We start from the raw sequence: 17,529 nt of genomic DNA on the forward strand, positions 1-17,529 counted from the left end.
ACCCAGAACACTATTTTCCTGGATGATAGAGACTATAATAGTATTGGAGTTACATCTTGCAATTGGCGCAAAATATCCCGACTGGTGCCGAAGTACCACCAAACATGTCATGCATTTATGTCTCTTGTCTATTTCTGGGTTACATGAGCTATATTTTGCTTTAGAATTCACGAGTCATTAAAACTTACCTTAGTATTCGGGGAAGGTTTTGTACCACCCCACGTTCTATCATCACTCCATCTCTGTAGACCTGATTCAAGATGGGGACAAGTTCCCCGAACATCTATAACCGATAAACATATTATTACCGATGTTACAAAACAACCAAACAACATGTTGTTCTATCTCGATTGTCGATTTCAAAGTAGCTGTCCTTATTTTGGACGGATTGCGTTTGACTTGATTCAAATGGAGCTATTCTTATTTTGGGTCTGAGTCTAAATGGTGAGGTTATAGACATACAGTCAATTGCTGATGTTCAATGTCTTCAAGTGATCGTGAACATGAACTCCAATACAGCCTCCAACGACGATCACGTGATCAAAATAAAACTCTTGACGCACGACCAGTTCGGGATAGTAATCCCGATCAACATGACGCAGACCGACTGTGCGAAATTGCCAGCTTCCATTAGCCAGTCTTTTCATGGGTGCTCTATTGATTGCTGGGTCAAAAGAAAACAGATCTTGAAAATTGAAATCAGTTTAACGTCCGAGAGAGAGAGAGGGAGAGAGAGAGGGGGGGAGAGAGGGGAGAGGGAGGGAGAGTGGGTTTAACGTCCACTCGACACAAACTAGGTCATTTTGGGACTAACACATGGTTCAATTTTATATCAGTAATTTGCTTGCGCGTAGGTGTCTTTAGCAGTGGAAGAAAACCGGAGAAGTGGAGAAAATCCACGAGGTTGGACAGGCGACCCTACTCCTTGTCACGTACAACTGGCGAATCGAAACCCCGCCAGTCGACTCAACGATAGACCTTGTGATACAGCGCGCACGTGCTAACGACTGCGAGCTTTACAACATCTAGCCGTTGTTAAGTTAGTATGAAATTCCTAAACGTTTAGGTAGTTATCTTCCTTTACCACAGACACCTGATACAAATTATTCGCGCAAGCGAATTATTTAAATAAAATTAAACTATATGTTAGTCCCGAAATGACCTAGTTTGTGTCGAGTTGACGTTAAACCCCTTTCCTCCCTCTCTCCATACGTAAAACCATATCAATGATATTATCTACGTCAACGGAGACATTTTCCATCCATTTCTTATATATTGTGAACAACTAAAATGAAATGAAATGGAGTTTAACGTCTTACTGTTTTGCTCCAACTGGGCTAATGAAGACGGGCATACGCCATACAGTGTGCTATGAGGGAAAGTTTGCACGGACAGCGGCACTATGGCCCACTCACATGAATAGTTGGATATGATATGGTATACATGTTACTGAAGTTCCTGATAAAAAAACTAGATAATGTGTAGTCCATTGTAATTTATACATGTACTAGCAGGATACCCGGCTTCGCTCGGGGGTCATAACTCCGAAACCGGAAGTGGTAGACTACCGCCACCTGACCTATGTTACTCCCCGGTCCGAGCTACCCCTATACCCCAAATTTCAGACTCAGGGCAACCACGAACAGACCGGCTTCGCTCGGGGGTCATAACTCCGAAACCGGAAGTGGTAGACTAACGCCACCTGGCCTATGTTACTCTCCGGTCCGAGCTACCCCTTATACCCCAAATTTCAGACTCGGGGCAGACCTAGTCTAGCCGCCAACCCCGAACAGACAGACAGACAGACAAACGACAATCACAAATATATTCAAGATTACGGGAGTTCCTGAGAATAGACCGGTTTCAAAACCATGCATATATCCATGCAATCGTGGCATTAATTATTCCAGTGGCGGATACAGATTGGAGCCTTATACGTCCAGGTCCACAGTAAGTAGCCACAAATCGTCATTGACACCCTGTCTTTTTTTAACTATTTCTCGGAGGATGACCTCACCGCCCTCCTTGGTAGGGGAAAGTGACCCTTCTGCCACCCGACCCTCAAACCAAGTATTTTGCGTCCGCCACTGAATTATCCTCGCGAGTTTAAATTAAAAGGTAACAGTTTATTTTTAAGTTTATCAAATTTATTCATATAATATATAAGTTAAAAACTGTTAAAAATAACATAACTGTTAAATATAACAAAAATACATTCTGTTAAAAGTTATAACAAACATAATTATTATCACAGTACAATATATATGATAAAATAGCATATTTTAACCACTTCTTATTATAATAACCCTATATATAGTTTAACCAGGTGCTTTTATAATAACCCTATATAGTATAACCAGGTGTTATTAATATCCTATATAGTATAACCAGGTGTTATTATTAATATCCTATATAGTATAACCAGATGTTATTATAATAACCCTATATAGTATAACCACGTTTTATTGTGATTATCCTATATAGTATAACCACGTGTTATTGTGATTATCCTATATAGTATAACCACGTGTTATTATAATAACCCTATATAGTATAACCTATAACCTGGTGTTATTATTAATATCCTATATAGTATAACTACGTGTTATTGTATTGATATTCTATATTACCACGTATAATCTCCTGTTCTTTTAATTAATATTCTCAAATATAGTATAACCACGTGTTATTATTATCCTGTATAGTATAACCACGTTTTGTTTTTAATATAGAGCGAAGCTCTGCAAAGCGCTTTTCCGGTAACACAGGAGCGTACTTGAAAATGTCACCCACAGACTGTTGATTAAAAAAAAATTCAGACCGGAATCGGATACACTGGGCAAAACAGGCAATGCGCATGTCAACTTACCAAATCTCGACCAAACGAGATCACGTAACTAACAAAAATAATTACGCGCCTCATAGAACTATTTCTATGACGCGTCTAATCACTGACGTCACATATTTTTTACGTCAATGAACAAAATTCTCACACTTTTTTGTTCTTTTTTTATAAACAAAATTAATGTTAAAATGTAGATCTAAATAAAAATAAATTTTGAAAAACTAAATTATTTAACATTTTTTGTATCACTTGAGAAAATTAATTATGAAGGTTTTATATTTGACAATAATCAGCTTCGCTCTACTCAGGCAATGCCTGTTACATATTATCCTATATAGTATAACCACATAATGTTACTAATAACCTATATGGTATAACCACAGGTTATTATAAATATCCTACTTATTAGCAACAAACGAGTATAACTACATGTTGTTATTATCAATATCAATGTGTCATTATCGACATCCGGGTACAATTATGTGTTTGCGCAACATTTAAATTGTCATATATATGTTTTTATAGGAGATTTCAGATTCCCCATATTAAATAATAAACAGATGTTATAATTAATATAGAGATATTCCTAGATTGCTTGATTGTAATTACAATAATTATCGACGTATTAGTTTCCTTATTATATTATTTAAATTCTTATTTTAGTTCATTTTAGCTTTACAAACAATGTATAGCCAACTATTATCACAGTTTGTATTTTCCCACGCATGCTCAGTGTCCCATGATCTCATTCTCGCACATCCGCCCTTGTTGAGGTTACCCAGACCATTGCCGGAAGCCCAGTTTGAGTAACCAGTAGATGAACCATCAATCCAAGTGAATTTATCATGGTTACTGCTATATTTATAACCTGTAAAAATAATAGGAAACGAAATGAAAAGGAGGATATGGTACATTATGGACGCGGTCATTTCCACTATAATCCCAATTATTTTATATCACACGGTGCAGCTATTTTGTACAGGGCGAATCCAGAGACGGGGTTTGGAGAGGGGGGGGGGTGTCCAAAATTGTAAAACACACTAATATGGTCGTGTGCTTTATCCTTTATTATCAGATGGTGGGATGGGATATAGTGATATAGAAATGTGTGATATCACAAATTAATGTAAATTAATTACAATGTGATCCTATTAATTCAATATCAAAATTGACATCAAACGGGGTGTTGAATTTCTCTCTTTAAAAAGCCCAGTGTGTATTATTATTATTATTATTAGTATTATTACAGCATATTTATAATGCACCCTTTCATATAACATGTTCAGGGGCACTTTCAAAGTGACAATGTAAATCACACATAAACAACAAGATTATGGGCATGTTAACGATTGTATACAGAGTCAGTTAAAAGCCTGATTAAATAAATGTGTTTTAAGTTGTTTTTTAAAAGAATATAGAGATGTACAACATCTTAAACTAAATGGTAGATTATTCCATAAAACAGGTGCTTGATAACAGAGCGCTGACCATAAGAGACTAGTTGAACAGTTTTGGGCTTTAAAAGTAGTTTATCAGATGTACGTAATGCCTTCGTAATTTAGAGACGATGATGGCGTCATGCATTGTAACTAAAAGCTTTGCAAACCCCTCCTGCAAAACTTCCTGGATCCGCCCCTGTTGTGTCCGATTCAAAAGCACCCTGATAACTAATTTGTGAAGCAGGTTCAACAATATGTGTGACGATCTATCGAATCTCCAAAAATAGAAATGTACCTATTAAGGTTATTTTTAATCACTTTTCACGCCGGACGTTGAGGTTGTGTTTATAACATGTGGCTATTTGTAGACCTCTAGTGTGATTAAGTGTAAGCTTTGTGTTCACATGTGGCTAAATTAAGAACCATACTGCACTGACGAGGGTTATGTTTATTACAAAACATCTTTTTTTAGTTTACCCCGAAACACAAGAAGTGCAACTTCGCGGTTGTGCTGATATTATGAGAGAGGGAGAAATGAGGTTTAACGTCCACTCGACACAAACTAGGTCATTTTAGGTCTAACATATGGTTCAATTTCATTTTAATAATTCGCTTGCGCGTAGTGGTCTTTAGCAGTGGGAGGAAACCGGAGAAAACCCACGAGGTTGGATTGGCTTATTTTATACTATTATGACCTATGGTATTCGGGAATTTTACGTACTTTTAGACAAAATATAGTTGCCCATAGTTTGAATCTTGTGGGGGGTCACGTGGCTAAGTGGGTAAGACGCTGGCTCGCTAGCCTGGAGGTCGGGTGTTCGATCCCTGCATTTGCCGAGAAAGTTCATCCAGATTTTCCGGCGTGGTTTCCCCTTGTCAGTGATGCAGGACGGAGGGCCTGACAAGGACAGCTGTCTAGTCGTTCGGATGGGACGAAAACCCGAGGTCCCGTGTACAAATTGACGTTCACGTAAAAGATCCCTTGGCAATTGGAATTCGATATAAGAGTAGGCCGTAGCGCCGCTCCAGGGGCAAAATTTCCCTCATAGCACACTGTATGGCGTATGCCCGTCTTCATTAGCCCAGATCGGAGCAAAACAGTAGGACGTTAAACCTCATTTCATTTCATTTTTTTTAATCTTGTGAAAGTTATAATATTATTTGTGTTTTCAATTAATCTTTAAATTTAACTGGCATGCATGAATATTTGAAGAAAACTTCCATTATTATCTGAGATATGGGCCGCGTTTTAAATCGATGCCATAAAGGTCTAGTTTATATTTACATTTTTCTCGGCATTCAATTCAAATGAAAACTTTTCCGCGACGTGGTTTTAAAAATGATCAAAATAGTGCAACTATGTAGATCCATCATTATATCGCCCACCGATAATCAGACTGTAGGTAAATGTAGATGGCTTTATACTCCTCAGATAATGACGTGAACGACAACCGATTGCCTTTCCAGTATGTTTAACACTTTTGACAGCACCAAATATTGCAGGTCCATGATAAAGATTGCGTAATTCGCCTACAACATATTCTACAAAACAAGACCGCTCATGGTTAGGCCTATTCTCCAGCGCGGCATAAATCGTTTCAAGTATACTTTTTGTTGAGGAAGGGGAGCTTTCGGTTGCGGGATCGTGCATTTGAAAATCATCGTTTTCATGATTAACAATAATATAGCGTATATTTTGTAATAATTCGGTATATTTTTTAAAAATATTGTCTGAAGATTGTGCCTACCCAAATAAAGATTCTGGGCTGTTCCATTTTCCATCTGCTTCACAAATTCATGTACAAAATCATTTTCTTCTTTTGTTTCTATGGTTACCAGGTTACTGCGTCCCCTTTTAAAGTGAAAGACATTATATTAATCAGATATACAGAGATTATGTTTCCTGACAAGTCAGACCACTACTACCCAGTCTGAAAACAACCTCCAACCCCTACTCCGACAATTACCACCCACTCTGTAAACAACCTCTAACTCCTACTCGACAACTGCCATCCAGTCTGAAAACCTCCAACCCCTACTCCGACAATTGCCACACAGTCTGAAAACCTCCAACCCCTACTCCGACAATTGCAAGTGTGGGTTAACGTCCACTCGGGCACAAACTAGATCATTTCGGGTTTAACACGCAGTGCAATTTTATTTAAATAATTCGTTTGCATGTATGTGCTTTAAGCAGTGATAGGAAACCGGGAGGCAAGGACAAACTCCACGATGTTGGATAGACAATGCTACACCTTGCCATGAACAAACTGGGAATCGACAACACGCTACTCAACTCATTGATAGACCGACCGTATGATCTAAAGCGTGCGTGTTAAACCATTCAGCGCCCCCCCCCCATACCACCACCACCAACTGAAGAAGAATTTGGGGAAATATTTTGCAAGGTTGGTAAGTGGAGATTTTTATTTGAAAATTTGTTTCTAATGAGATGTAAATCTAGTTTTTGATTTTCTAAAATAAATTATACCTATGTATTAAAATACAATTAAATTTAAACAAAAAATACAATTTACAAATCTGAAATTGACAAATGTTGATTTATAAAACAATAAGTGTTGATTTATAAAACAATAAGTGTTGATTTATAAAACAATAAATGTTGATTTATAAAACAATAAATGTTGATTTTAAGATACAAAAGGTTAATTTTAGCATGAACCGTATATACTCAGTCCATGATTTTAGTGTACAAATGTTGAAATACGAAAAGAGAAGAGATTCGAATTAGTGACTATAAATCAAAAACTAAGTAATAAGAACACTGAATAAAGCGCTGTTTGGTCTTCCATATAGTGGTTGTGTATATAATTTGATAGAATATGTTATAATTAGTTGTTTATATAATTTGATAGGATATACAGTATGGTAATGTGGCTAATTTAAAGTCTTACCCATTACATAGCTGTGTAGCTCTCTCATAAGATCCAACAATTTTACCAGTATATAAATAACACGAACCACTGAATGCCACCCAACCTAAATATAATTGATTTGATTTAATAGCACTCAAACTAATTTAAACATATGCAAAAGCTAAATCTGCCTATTGCAGGTCTTCCTTTAGGCCTGAAATGTTATATAAACCATTCATTAGACATTAATTAACTTATCCAGACTTATCCAGACCATAATCAAATCTCGATGGTATCGCTAGCCTGCGATATTTACTAGATTGGAATCCGATCTGCTGCTCAACGCTCATTGGTGATTTAATCAGAAAATGGATAATCGGGACTATGATTTTTATCGTACTGACTTTAGTAGTGATAATCGAGGCCAGGCCTAAAATTCAATCGCTATATTCTCGGTTCAGATTGGATCAATTTGACTGAAATTTTTAGCAAATTCCCTTTACATTATCTAGTTTTTAACTTGTGGATTATGTATTGACTTCCGATTAATAAAAACTTTGATTATGCCTGTAGTCGATGCTTTCAATCTTCCGTGAAATTTCAGGTTTTCTCCATCAGACACTTTTAGACTGGTACTTAAAGGGCCGCAATGGACATGGAGCTATAGTACAGACTTCTAATTGACATTACAATATAACTTAATAACCCACTATAGCCTATTTCTCTCAATCACCCCATTGACACCTAATTAACTTGCATCTGGTTGACTCGCCACAATTGGTTTGGATCTATAATACAGATTCTGCGTCCAATTGACATTACAATATAACTTAATAACCCACTACAGCCCATTTCTCTCTGACCCATCTGACATCTAATTGACTCACGACAATTGGCTTGGAGCTATAATACATACAGATTCTGCGTCTAAATGGACATTACAATATAACGTAATAACCCATCCCTCACTTACCCACTGGCACCTAATTGACTGCATGCACCTAATCGACTCGCGTCATCACCAGAACTAGCTAATTATCTCCCTATGTTAATTGGCATATAATTGATAAGTTTATCGACGTTCGAAGTCTATACTGATTAAGGACATCCGATTCCAACTTTCAGCTAATATAAATTGAGACGGTTTGTTAAAAAAATAACGTAAGTTAATCAAAAATATTATATTATTCTTACCATCAGGACACGGTAAATGATTTCCTGCCAAAAAAAATTAAATAAATAAAATGAGGGGGAAGAAGCTTAATTATTCAGATAAAATATAATTATGCATTAGTGGACTAGAAAACATCTGCTCATGGGCACCCAAACGTCAATTCGTAATTAGGGAATGAATTGAAATGGGGTTTAACGTCCTGCTGTTCTGCTCCGACTGGACTAATGGAGAGGGGCATACGTCATACACCTTTGCTGTGAGGGAAATTTTCCCCGGACACCGGCGCAAAGGCCAACTCTTATATCAATTTAATCAAATTGACATGGGTTATTTTACGCGCACACCAGTGTGTACATGGGACCTAGGTTTTTTTTCCTTCCACTGACACGAGGAAACCACGCTGGAAAATCCAGTTGAAATTTTTAGGTCAATGCCAGGTTAGCGAGACCCCCCACCCCCGATCACACATACACAACCCTGGTGATATACCATCATGATTTCGTGAATATTTGCTGAAACAACGATTCGAAGTGTAGAATAGTTTGCCGCCGTGATGGCCTTCTTTTTGCTATGGGAATATCCATTCGCAGTGAGTCGCCCCTTGAAATATACAGAGCTGTTATACTCCTTCACAGTGAGTCGTCCCATAAAAAATTACAGAACTCATTCGGCATCATTTTTCGACTTATTTTTCTATATTGAACAACAAGTAATCCGCGATGTTTGTAGAACAATTTGGTTTGTAGTAATATATAATTTGTCTTACTTAGAAGACAAATAGCACCATTGGAATCCCATTGACCAATACTGTTAGATTTAAACAACCTACTGTACACTAATTCTGAAATAACAATAAGTTTTTTTTTTCTGCGCCTTTATTTTCATGTTAAATACCCCTGTATCCATGGCTTTTTTTTAATTCTAACTCTCAGAGGTTCTTTTGCGTGTACGCCAATCCATAAAAGAGCACCCGAATAAAAGGTGCTGTCTTTGTCACCCCCTTCCCCGACAAGGGCTGCACCACTGACAATGGGAAACCACGCTGGAAAATCTTGAGGTACTTTCTCAGCCACAACCAAGATCGAAGCCCGGACCTCCAGGTTAGCAAGCCAGCGTCTGACTCACTGAGGCACGGTGGCTTATATAATGTAGTTTATATAGTTGCACAAATAAACATCGCCCTGACAATAATGCAAAAGCTACCAAAGGTCCAACGTTTAAAGCAAATAACTAGAAATAAACTTACCAATAAAATTACCAGTTGCTTCATCTTTTTCTCCTACCCAATAATCCATTTCTATACCAAACTGATATAACTGTTGAATAACCTCACTCTATAATATACAAACTGATATAACTGCCAGGCTCTCCGGTTCTACACCCCTGACAACGGAAAACCGTGGTGGTAATTCCAGTCGAATGACTCGGCCAACGCCTGGGATCGCCTAGTTAGTACGCCGGCACCTTTACAGCAGAGCTACCGTAACTCGTTTCTATCGATCGAAGCCAATCGGGTTAAAACACAGAATGTTTTTCGTTTCGTTTTTTTTATAGTTCAAAATTTCGTTTTACTTAAATTGCCTTCACAACAGTAGGATATGGAAGAGTTGTTATATAAGCCGCGTTCTGGTTAATGTGAGGGATTAGCCAATGAAACGGTCCGTTACGGCGAGTTCTTGGCGTGTGATGGACGGAACTGGAACTGTGGGTAAACAACTAGAAACGTCAACGTTGCGCATTGGTTGATCAAATTAATGTATGACGTCATAGTGTCAAAAAGCCGCTCGTATGATCTCTGACGCGACCTCTCACTACAACCGGTCATATCTTCATGTAGTGTAGGCCATCGAAAGTATAAAAAACGAAACGAAATATAGATCTGTATTTCAATCAGACTGGATCCAAGCTGACGTCATCTAGCGATGAGTACACTATAAATACCTTGTCTACCTGTATTGTAAAACGAGTAAACTATAAATACCTTGTCTACCTGTGTTGTAAAAGGAGCTATAACACCAAATCTAGTAAAGCATGAATATTCAGCATCTTCTCTCGTCATACCAGTATTAATAACAGCATAACACCCACCTGTTGATCCTAATTTTACACCCTGGTTCTTAAAACCACAACTTTCTGTCAAATATAGACAACACAATATTATCTTACTGTCAGATATAAGTGACACAATATTATCTTACTGTCAGATATAAAGAATACAATATTATCTTGCTGTCAGATATAAATAATACAATATTATCTGTATGTCAGATATAAATAATACAATATTATCTTAATGTCAGATATAAATAAGACAATATTATCTTACTGTCAAATATAAATGTGTCAAATATAAATAACACAAATATTATTTATCTGTCAAATATTTGTCCATTTAATGGATAAATGGAAAGGCGTTTACTGTCTCGTCAACGCAATTCTTTGGTAATTTTGAGAGAAATATGGCTACAGTTTTGCCTCTCCATTATTACTTCTTCGATTTCGAACTATTTATTTTTATGTGTACACGGTTGGGTTACGATTTTGTTTTATTTCCTTGCCAGACCCACCATAGGCACCACCACTGGTTTTGAACATTTCTTCGTGGTTCTTCTTCGAATTCGAGTCTCGGAAAATGCTAGTCGATAATCCAGTACCCGGCCTGGCTTTTCGATTACACCATTCCCGTTAAGAAACTGAGTAACTTCGAGTGACGCCTTGTCAGTCAGATGGGACTTCAAAACCGGTCATTTGCTAAAAATTCAAAATGTCTGGTTCGAGTTGAAAATGTCGTTACAAGACTGGGATAACATTAATATCATGTAATGGCCTCTTTTTTCAAAACAAAATTCAATGATAATGTGGAATTACCTATAACGTTTGAAACAGGGGTAGATGGAAGTTGACACAGGAATCGTCTTTTCTCGTCTCGTCCACGGTCATCCCATTTATACATAGCCTTGCTGTCCATTACTATAATTAAGACAGGATGGAATATAATATAATGTAAAGCTAGATTCGGACTGTCCTGCGTTGCGTTACGATAGGATTGTCCCTGATGCGTCCACGACCTTCTACGTGCAGGTGCGTTCGGATACGTTTCGATACGATCAACAGGATTGCTAGGAATGACCTGATAGGATCACCACGATTAAAATCACATAGCGTGAATTGTGATAGTGGGAGCCTAGCATAAAGCCTCGTCAACACAATATTTCGTTTATTAAATATTCATTTCTGTCTGGGGTAGTGCACGGGCGAATGTTGCCTGGAAATTGCATTGCTACCAACTTATCTTTGACTTCCACTTTCCAAGGATACCTTTACAGACACGGCATTCAATACCGACTTTTGATAACACTGTATTATAGAAATATTCAGTCTCTTAAAGGTTTCAATACCACTCTTGTTGTAAGTAAATAATATGTCTCAATCTTTATTCTAGTCAACAAATTGTACTATCTTACAATATTCCAATTAATTGATGATATACATTTCATCTTAACACACCTAATTTAAAAAATTGGAAAAATGCAACTGAATGATTTGAAAAGCCTTACGTAAACCTTTTCAAATGTGACTTGGATTTTAAAATATTTTCGAACCCTCTGGACAAGTAAAATAGGATGTAATGGATAATTTACACAACAGGTAAGACACTTAAGCATCTAGTACTTAGAATAAGGCTATTATTTATTTTCTGGGGCTGTCAAGCCAGCAAGAGTGTTATTGTCCCTTTAACGTCTTCGCATATATAATCAAATTATTTTTAAAGGAGTAATCTGGATCAATTCCATTAGTTTGACAAGTCGCGGAACCTTTGTTTGGTACATTTTAGGGATCTCCTAAAGGGTCTACACTTGTTCAGTCAGATTTCCAGTATTAAAGGCATGCTTACTTATTTACTTATGGGGCGAGCCACTAGTTGTCATGTAAGTCTTAATCTGAAACATTAAATTCTGTATAAAACAATATGCATTCCTGTTTTTCCAGGACATAATGATCTCCAATCCTTTTATTGTAACTCTCTGAAATCGGCTACTGAAACTTATTGTTTGAATATCAACAATTCCATACTGCATTTGATTGCTCTATATTTTTCACGAACCGAACTGTCCCAAATTAGATCGGCTACGGACCTATTTGACTTCGCGGACATCCTACTCTTAATGTATGGGAACCCAATAATATCACGAAAGAAACGTGTTTGACATTGGTATGTACTAATATGATATGTTGTCAGAGAGCTGTTGTCCAAATACATAATAGATTGTCTTACTTCCATAATCTTCTTCACCCCACCAGTTGCTAGGAGCGCCATTTTTAAAAAAGGAAAATTCAGATGTTTGGCTACCGTCTATAAATTCAAACACCCCTTCCTTTGTGACGTCATTTAACCCAAACCAAACGTCGCCAGATCCTTGTCGAAGATAACCAGTGATTATTTCTTGCTCTGTGGCAGAATGTATGCTAGCCAAATTACCACCTAATAAGGCGCATCCGCGTTGTGCTGACATATAGTTGCGCTCTTCAGAAACAAGATAGTAACATTTCTGATTGACGATAATACCACGTGATCCAGGACCGCAGCGGCTTGGTTCTGGTGGCAAAGCTGAAATATGAAATTTTATGCAATTAGTCTTTTAAAAATAATTAATGATAACTAAGGCAATGATAACTTGCAACTGGACTAAAATCACCTTAGCCTCGGTTTCTCGTAATGCAAAATTACGAAATATGAAAAAACTGGGCTTATGAAATGAAATGGAATGGGGTTTAACGTCCATGGGCTAATGAAGGCGGGCATACGCCATACAGTGTGCTATGAGGGAAATTTTACCCGAACAGCGGCACTACGGCCTAATCTTATATCGAATTCCAACCGTCAAGGGATCTTTTATGTGCACGCCAATGTGTACACGGTACCTCGGTTTTTCGTCCCATCCGAACAACTAGACAGCTGTCCTTGTCAGGCCCTCCGTCCTGCATCACTGACAAGGGAGAACCACGCCGGAAAATCTGGACAGTTGGAATTCGATATAAGAATAGGCCGTAGTGCCGCTGTCCGGGCAAAATTTCCCTCATAGCACACTGTATGGCGTATGCCCGTCTTTATTAGCCCAGTTCGGAGCAGAACAGTAGAACGTTAAACCCCATTTTATTTCATTTCATTTCTTAGCTAGTAATAATAGCTCCCAAATAGCTAGATTTGCCTTACTATCGATGGATATACGGTACTCACTAAGTCCTGTAGCAAAAACGTCATTCTTCAAAGCACCACCACACATGTCCGCCTTGTTTCCTGCACACGGCTTGTCACAACCAGCTGGGTCCGCTCCATGTCGTCCAAAACTGTTCCCACATCGACATTCATTGCCGTTCTGAATACCAGCATATAGGTAACCTTTACGGTAACACCTACCGATACAAATCTCTCTTGTCATGGACGTAAACAGTCTTACTAGTTCGAGACTAAAATCTCTGTATGTCCAGTCATCTTTGTAACACCCACGGTACTTCAATAAGACATCACCGACATCTGAAAACAAAACCTATGAATTGATTTAAAGTGCAAAGAGTTGCATCTTGTAAAATAGTTCTTTTCGGCATTAAACAACTCAGTGTAATAGGTAATCACGCCTACCTGTAGATTGTAGACTCGGACATTTAGGTGGTTCCAGAGCTGGTGGTACGTACGACGTTGTTCTTTGTGGTCCAGCGCCCAAGCCCTGATACATATAAACAACAACATTATAGATGCCACATTAACGTCCACTCGACACAAACTAGGTAATTTCGGGACTAACATATGGTTCAATATTATTTCAATAATTCGCTTGCGCGTATGGGTCTTTAGCAGTGGGAGGAAACCAGAGGACCTAGGGGTAACCTACGAGGTTGGACAGGCGACAGTACTACTCCTTGTAATGTACAACCGGGGAATCGAAGCTACGCCAGTTTGTCCAGAAAAGATACAAGTTCTGTAACAGATTGATGAGTGTACAACATTTCAAAAATATATCTTATACCAACCAAAGACAGAAAATTTGTTTTTATTAATAGAACGATGTTATGCTCCAGGGAAATAATCGGTACGAGAGGACGGACATATCCCAGTTCAATATCCATCTTTAACTTCGTTCGACTCGTGGTTAAAAGAAAACAAGTGTTACATCAAACGTTCCAGAGAGAGAGAGAGAGGGGGAGAGAGAGAGGGGAACCCAAGAGGACGAAAAGACGACCCTACTCCTTGTCACGTACAACCTGGGAATCGAAACTACGCCAGTTGACTCAATGACAGACCTTATGATACAGTGCCCACGTGCTAACCATTTGGCCATCCACCACCCTTCAAACGTTTTAGAAACATATTATCGTGTTCGTGAAGCTTGTACACCACGGAGTTGAATTTTTAACTTTATTGAATTAAAGATATATTATGGGAGATTCGATAACGAGTTGGCAGTTCTCACTTTAATAGTTAAAAGCTAGATAATGTAAAGTCAATTTGCTGAAAATATCATTCAAATTGATCCTATATGAACCAAGAACTAAGCCATTGAAATTTCCGCCTAGCCTCGATTATCATTACTAAAGTTGGTACGACAAAAGTCATGGTCTCGATTATCCATTTAATCATTAAATCGTGAAAGAAAGTTATGCAGTAAATCGGATCATAATCCACTAAATATGGCAGACTAACGATGCCATCGAGAGTTGGTTATGGTCTGGATAAGTTAATTAATGTCTAATTAATAATTTAGATAACATTTCAGGCCTAAAGAAAGACCTGCAAGTAGCAGATTTAGCTCTTGCATAATGTATGTTTAATATGTATATCTAACAAATAATATGGTTATGCGTCCATTAATAACGCATATTGAATGAATTTTGTTTGAAGACGTTACAACCAGATAATCTATTTAACCTGCCAGGTGATTCTAGAAGAAAAATATTTTGTTACCTGTGATGATTTAGTCTGACATGGTAAAGCATCTGGTTTGGGTTCAGCCGCCTGAAATATTGTATTATATCAGGTGAATATTTCCACAACATTTGACAAATTCTAAAAAGACCTTCACGTTGCCATAAATATGCTTACCAAAATGACCAATTCGTTTTTAAGGCTTTCAAGGAAATGGTCATCGTAAATGTGCACTTCACTGGTCCTAAAACTGTATTCGAATACTGTATTTCCAGGAAGCGCATACTCCAACTACGTAATGGAAGTATCCGCCATTGTGCGTGTGGGCATAGCCCACTACATGCGTAACGAACGAATATCTTTAAATAGGTTTTATATAAATATTTTTAGATAATACGAGAAATGGTACAATCATCTGAATAAATGGTCGACTCTATATCCTACCTCTGGTTCCTTCGTGTATGGACCATAAGCTGACGTCAGACAGTCACTACTAACACCACCATCAAGACGATTGATTTTAAAGTTGGGACATTTTCCATTCGGACAGTTCCGGCGATCTGTTCTCGTTTCGTTGGACGTTAATTTGATGAAAAATAATCTGAAATGTTTTGAAAAACAGTATATTTTTAATAACTTATATATAACGCTCAACGTATAAGATCAAACCCCTTCTTCAAAATCCGATATTTAAAGGGGAGGAGCTTTCTGGGACAGTTGGCGTCGATTTGAAGCACATCTGTTCCACAGTATTACGTTCGTTTGTGATTGAGCATCACGATTATGACGTAATGAAGAACATAATCTGTCGATAGCGTTGGAAACCACACTGACACTTTCGTGGAGCAATATGAAACAATGAAGGTCATAATAATCTGCCAATAGCATTGAAAATAATTTTGAAACCACGGTATATTTTCCATTTGGAAGTGGTACAAAAACTCAAGGCGGCGCAAAGCTCTAAATTCAAGACCCAAAGTACGTCACAGCGTCCCAAGATTCCCATTAAGGAAGTCGGCTTATGATTTACTTGGTTTTGGTTGGAATTGGGTTTACGTGCATTAAAATTTGTTAGCCTGTGGAAATAAACAATTTGTATTTTCACTGCACTCAATTCATAAAGCAAGATTGTGTAGTTTTATAATTTCTAAACAATTTTATATTTCACTATTTATAATATGGGTTTATAGTTTTAATTTGAACGTTTCTAAACATTGTGAAATGCTGAGATTTAAAGGAAAGGTGTTCCACAGTGTTTGCACAATGAGTGTATCGGTCGAAATCCAAAGAACTGAAGTACGGTACCGTTAGCAGGCGATCATTTTGTGACCTTGGGGTTTCATTTGGGGATATATCTTGACGTTATAGTCAAGCAATGTATTAGTTATCAAAATGGACGATGTTTGTAAAATATTATGACCATTAGAGTTTTAAAGAAACCATGAAGACACAAGACCTACCCTATATTAGAGTCCCAGTAGTAGGCTCTTCCTGATTGATCGGCGTCAAGTTCCTCTATAGAATTAACTTGTATAGTAGGCGCATATTGGCTACTGATGTAGGGATACCAGCTGCTTATTTCAAATTGAGTTGAATCTTTGGGGAAACAGAAACCAAGTCGGATAAAATCTCCCCTAAAACATTGAATAAGATAAATTGAAGTCCACAATGGCATTAGATGGTAATATATTTTAATATCATTAATATCAATACAAGGGACATGGACCTGGTTTGGGAGCGAATGTGGCCAAGTGCGTATAGCTCTAGTCCAGTAAACCATGATGTCCCGGGTTAGATTTCTTGGGATTTGACAAAATCCCTTGGGATTTCTCAAATGCCTTGGGATTTCTCAAATGCCTTGGGATTTCTCAAATGCCTTGGGATTTCCCAAAATTCCTTCTCATTTCCCAACATTCCATGAAATTTCCCCAAAATGCCTTTTGATTTCCAAAAATGCCTTGGGATTTCCAAAAATGCCTTGGGATTTCCAAAAATGCCTTGGGATTTCCAAAAATGCCTTGGGATTTCCAAAAATGCCTTGGGATTTCCAAAAATGTTGTTCAAATGGAGTACAAATCCAAGGCTGTTGAAATTTGATGAAGAGAAGGCAGAAAGGCCGCGGTCAGGACACTTCATAGTACACTGCATGGTGCATGACCGCCGCCAGTACTATGGTTGGTGAAGGTCTATTTTGCTGTTCTCTTGGAGCCGTTTAATATTAAAGGTTGGTGACTTACTTTACAAGATTATCGGCGTACACTGTAACAGTAGTG

General features: G+C 37.8%; 2 long non-coding RNA genes and 1 other non-coding gene across 3 annotated transcripts; all 3 read right to left on the reverse strand.

Moving 5' to 3' along the window:
* Nucleotides 1–3,241: 3,241 nt before the first annotated feature.
* On the reverse strand, nucleotides 3,242–9,170 carry LOC126823334 (uncharacterized). The gene is made up of 5 exons (XR_008788645.1): nucleotides 9,101–9,170; nucleotides 8,355–8,378; nucleotides 7,200–7,284; nucleotides 6,033–6,136; nucleotides 3,242–3,713 (listed from the first exon to the last, which is right to left on the reverse strand). It is a non-coding gene; the product is annotated as an uncharacterized LOC126823334 (transcript).
* Nucleotides 9,171–10,364: 1,194 nt separating this feature from the next.
* On the reverse strand, nucleotides 10,365–13,784 carry LOC130013259 (uncharacterized). Its single transcript, XR_008788646.1, has 4 exons — nucleotides 13,574–13,784; nucleotides 12,611–12,943; nucleotides 11,203–11,304; nucleotides 10,365–10,467 (listed from the first exon to the last, which is right to left on the reverse strand). It is a non-coding gene; the product is annotated as an uncharacterized LOC130013259 (long non-coding RNA).
* Nucleotides 13,785–13,989: 205 nt separating this feature from the next.
* Nucleotides 13,990–15,830, reverse strand: LOC130013260 (uncharacterized). Its single transcript, XR_008788647.1, has 3 exons — nucleotides 15,701–15,830; nucleotides 15,296–15,346; nucleotides 13,990–14,060 (listed from the first exon to the last, which is right to left on the reverse strand). It is a non-coding gene; the product is annotated as an uncharacterized LOC130013260 (long non-coding RNA).
* Between the last annotated feature and the right edge of the window lie 1,699 nt (nucleotides 15,831–17,529).

Source organism: Patella vulgata, chromosome 6, assembly GCF_932274485.2.
Source record: "Patella vulgata chromosome 6, xgPatVulg1.2, whole genome shotgun sequence".
NCBI lineage: Eukaryota > Metazoa > Mollusca > Gastropoda > Patellidae > Patella > Patella vulgata.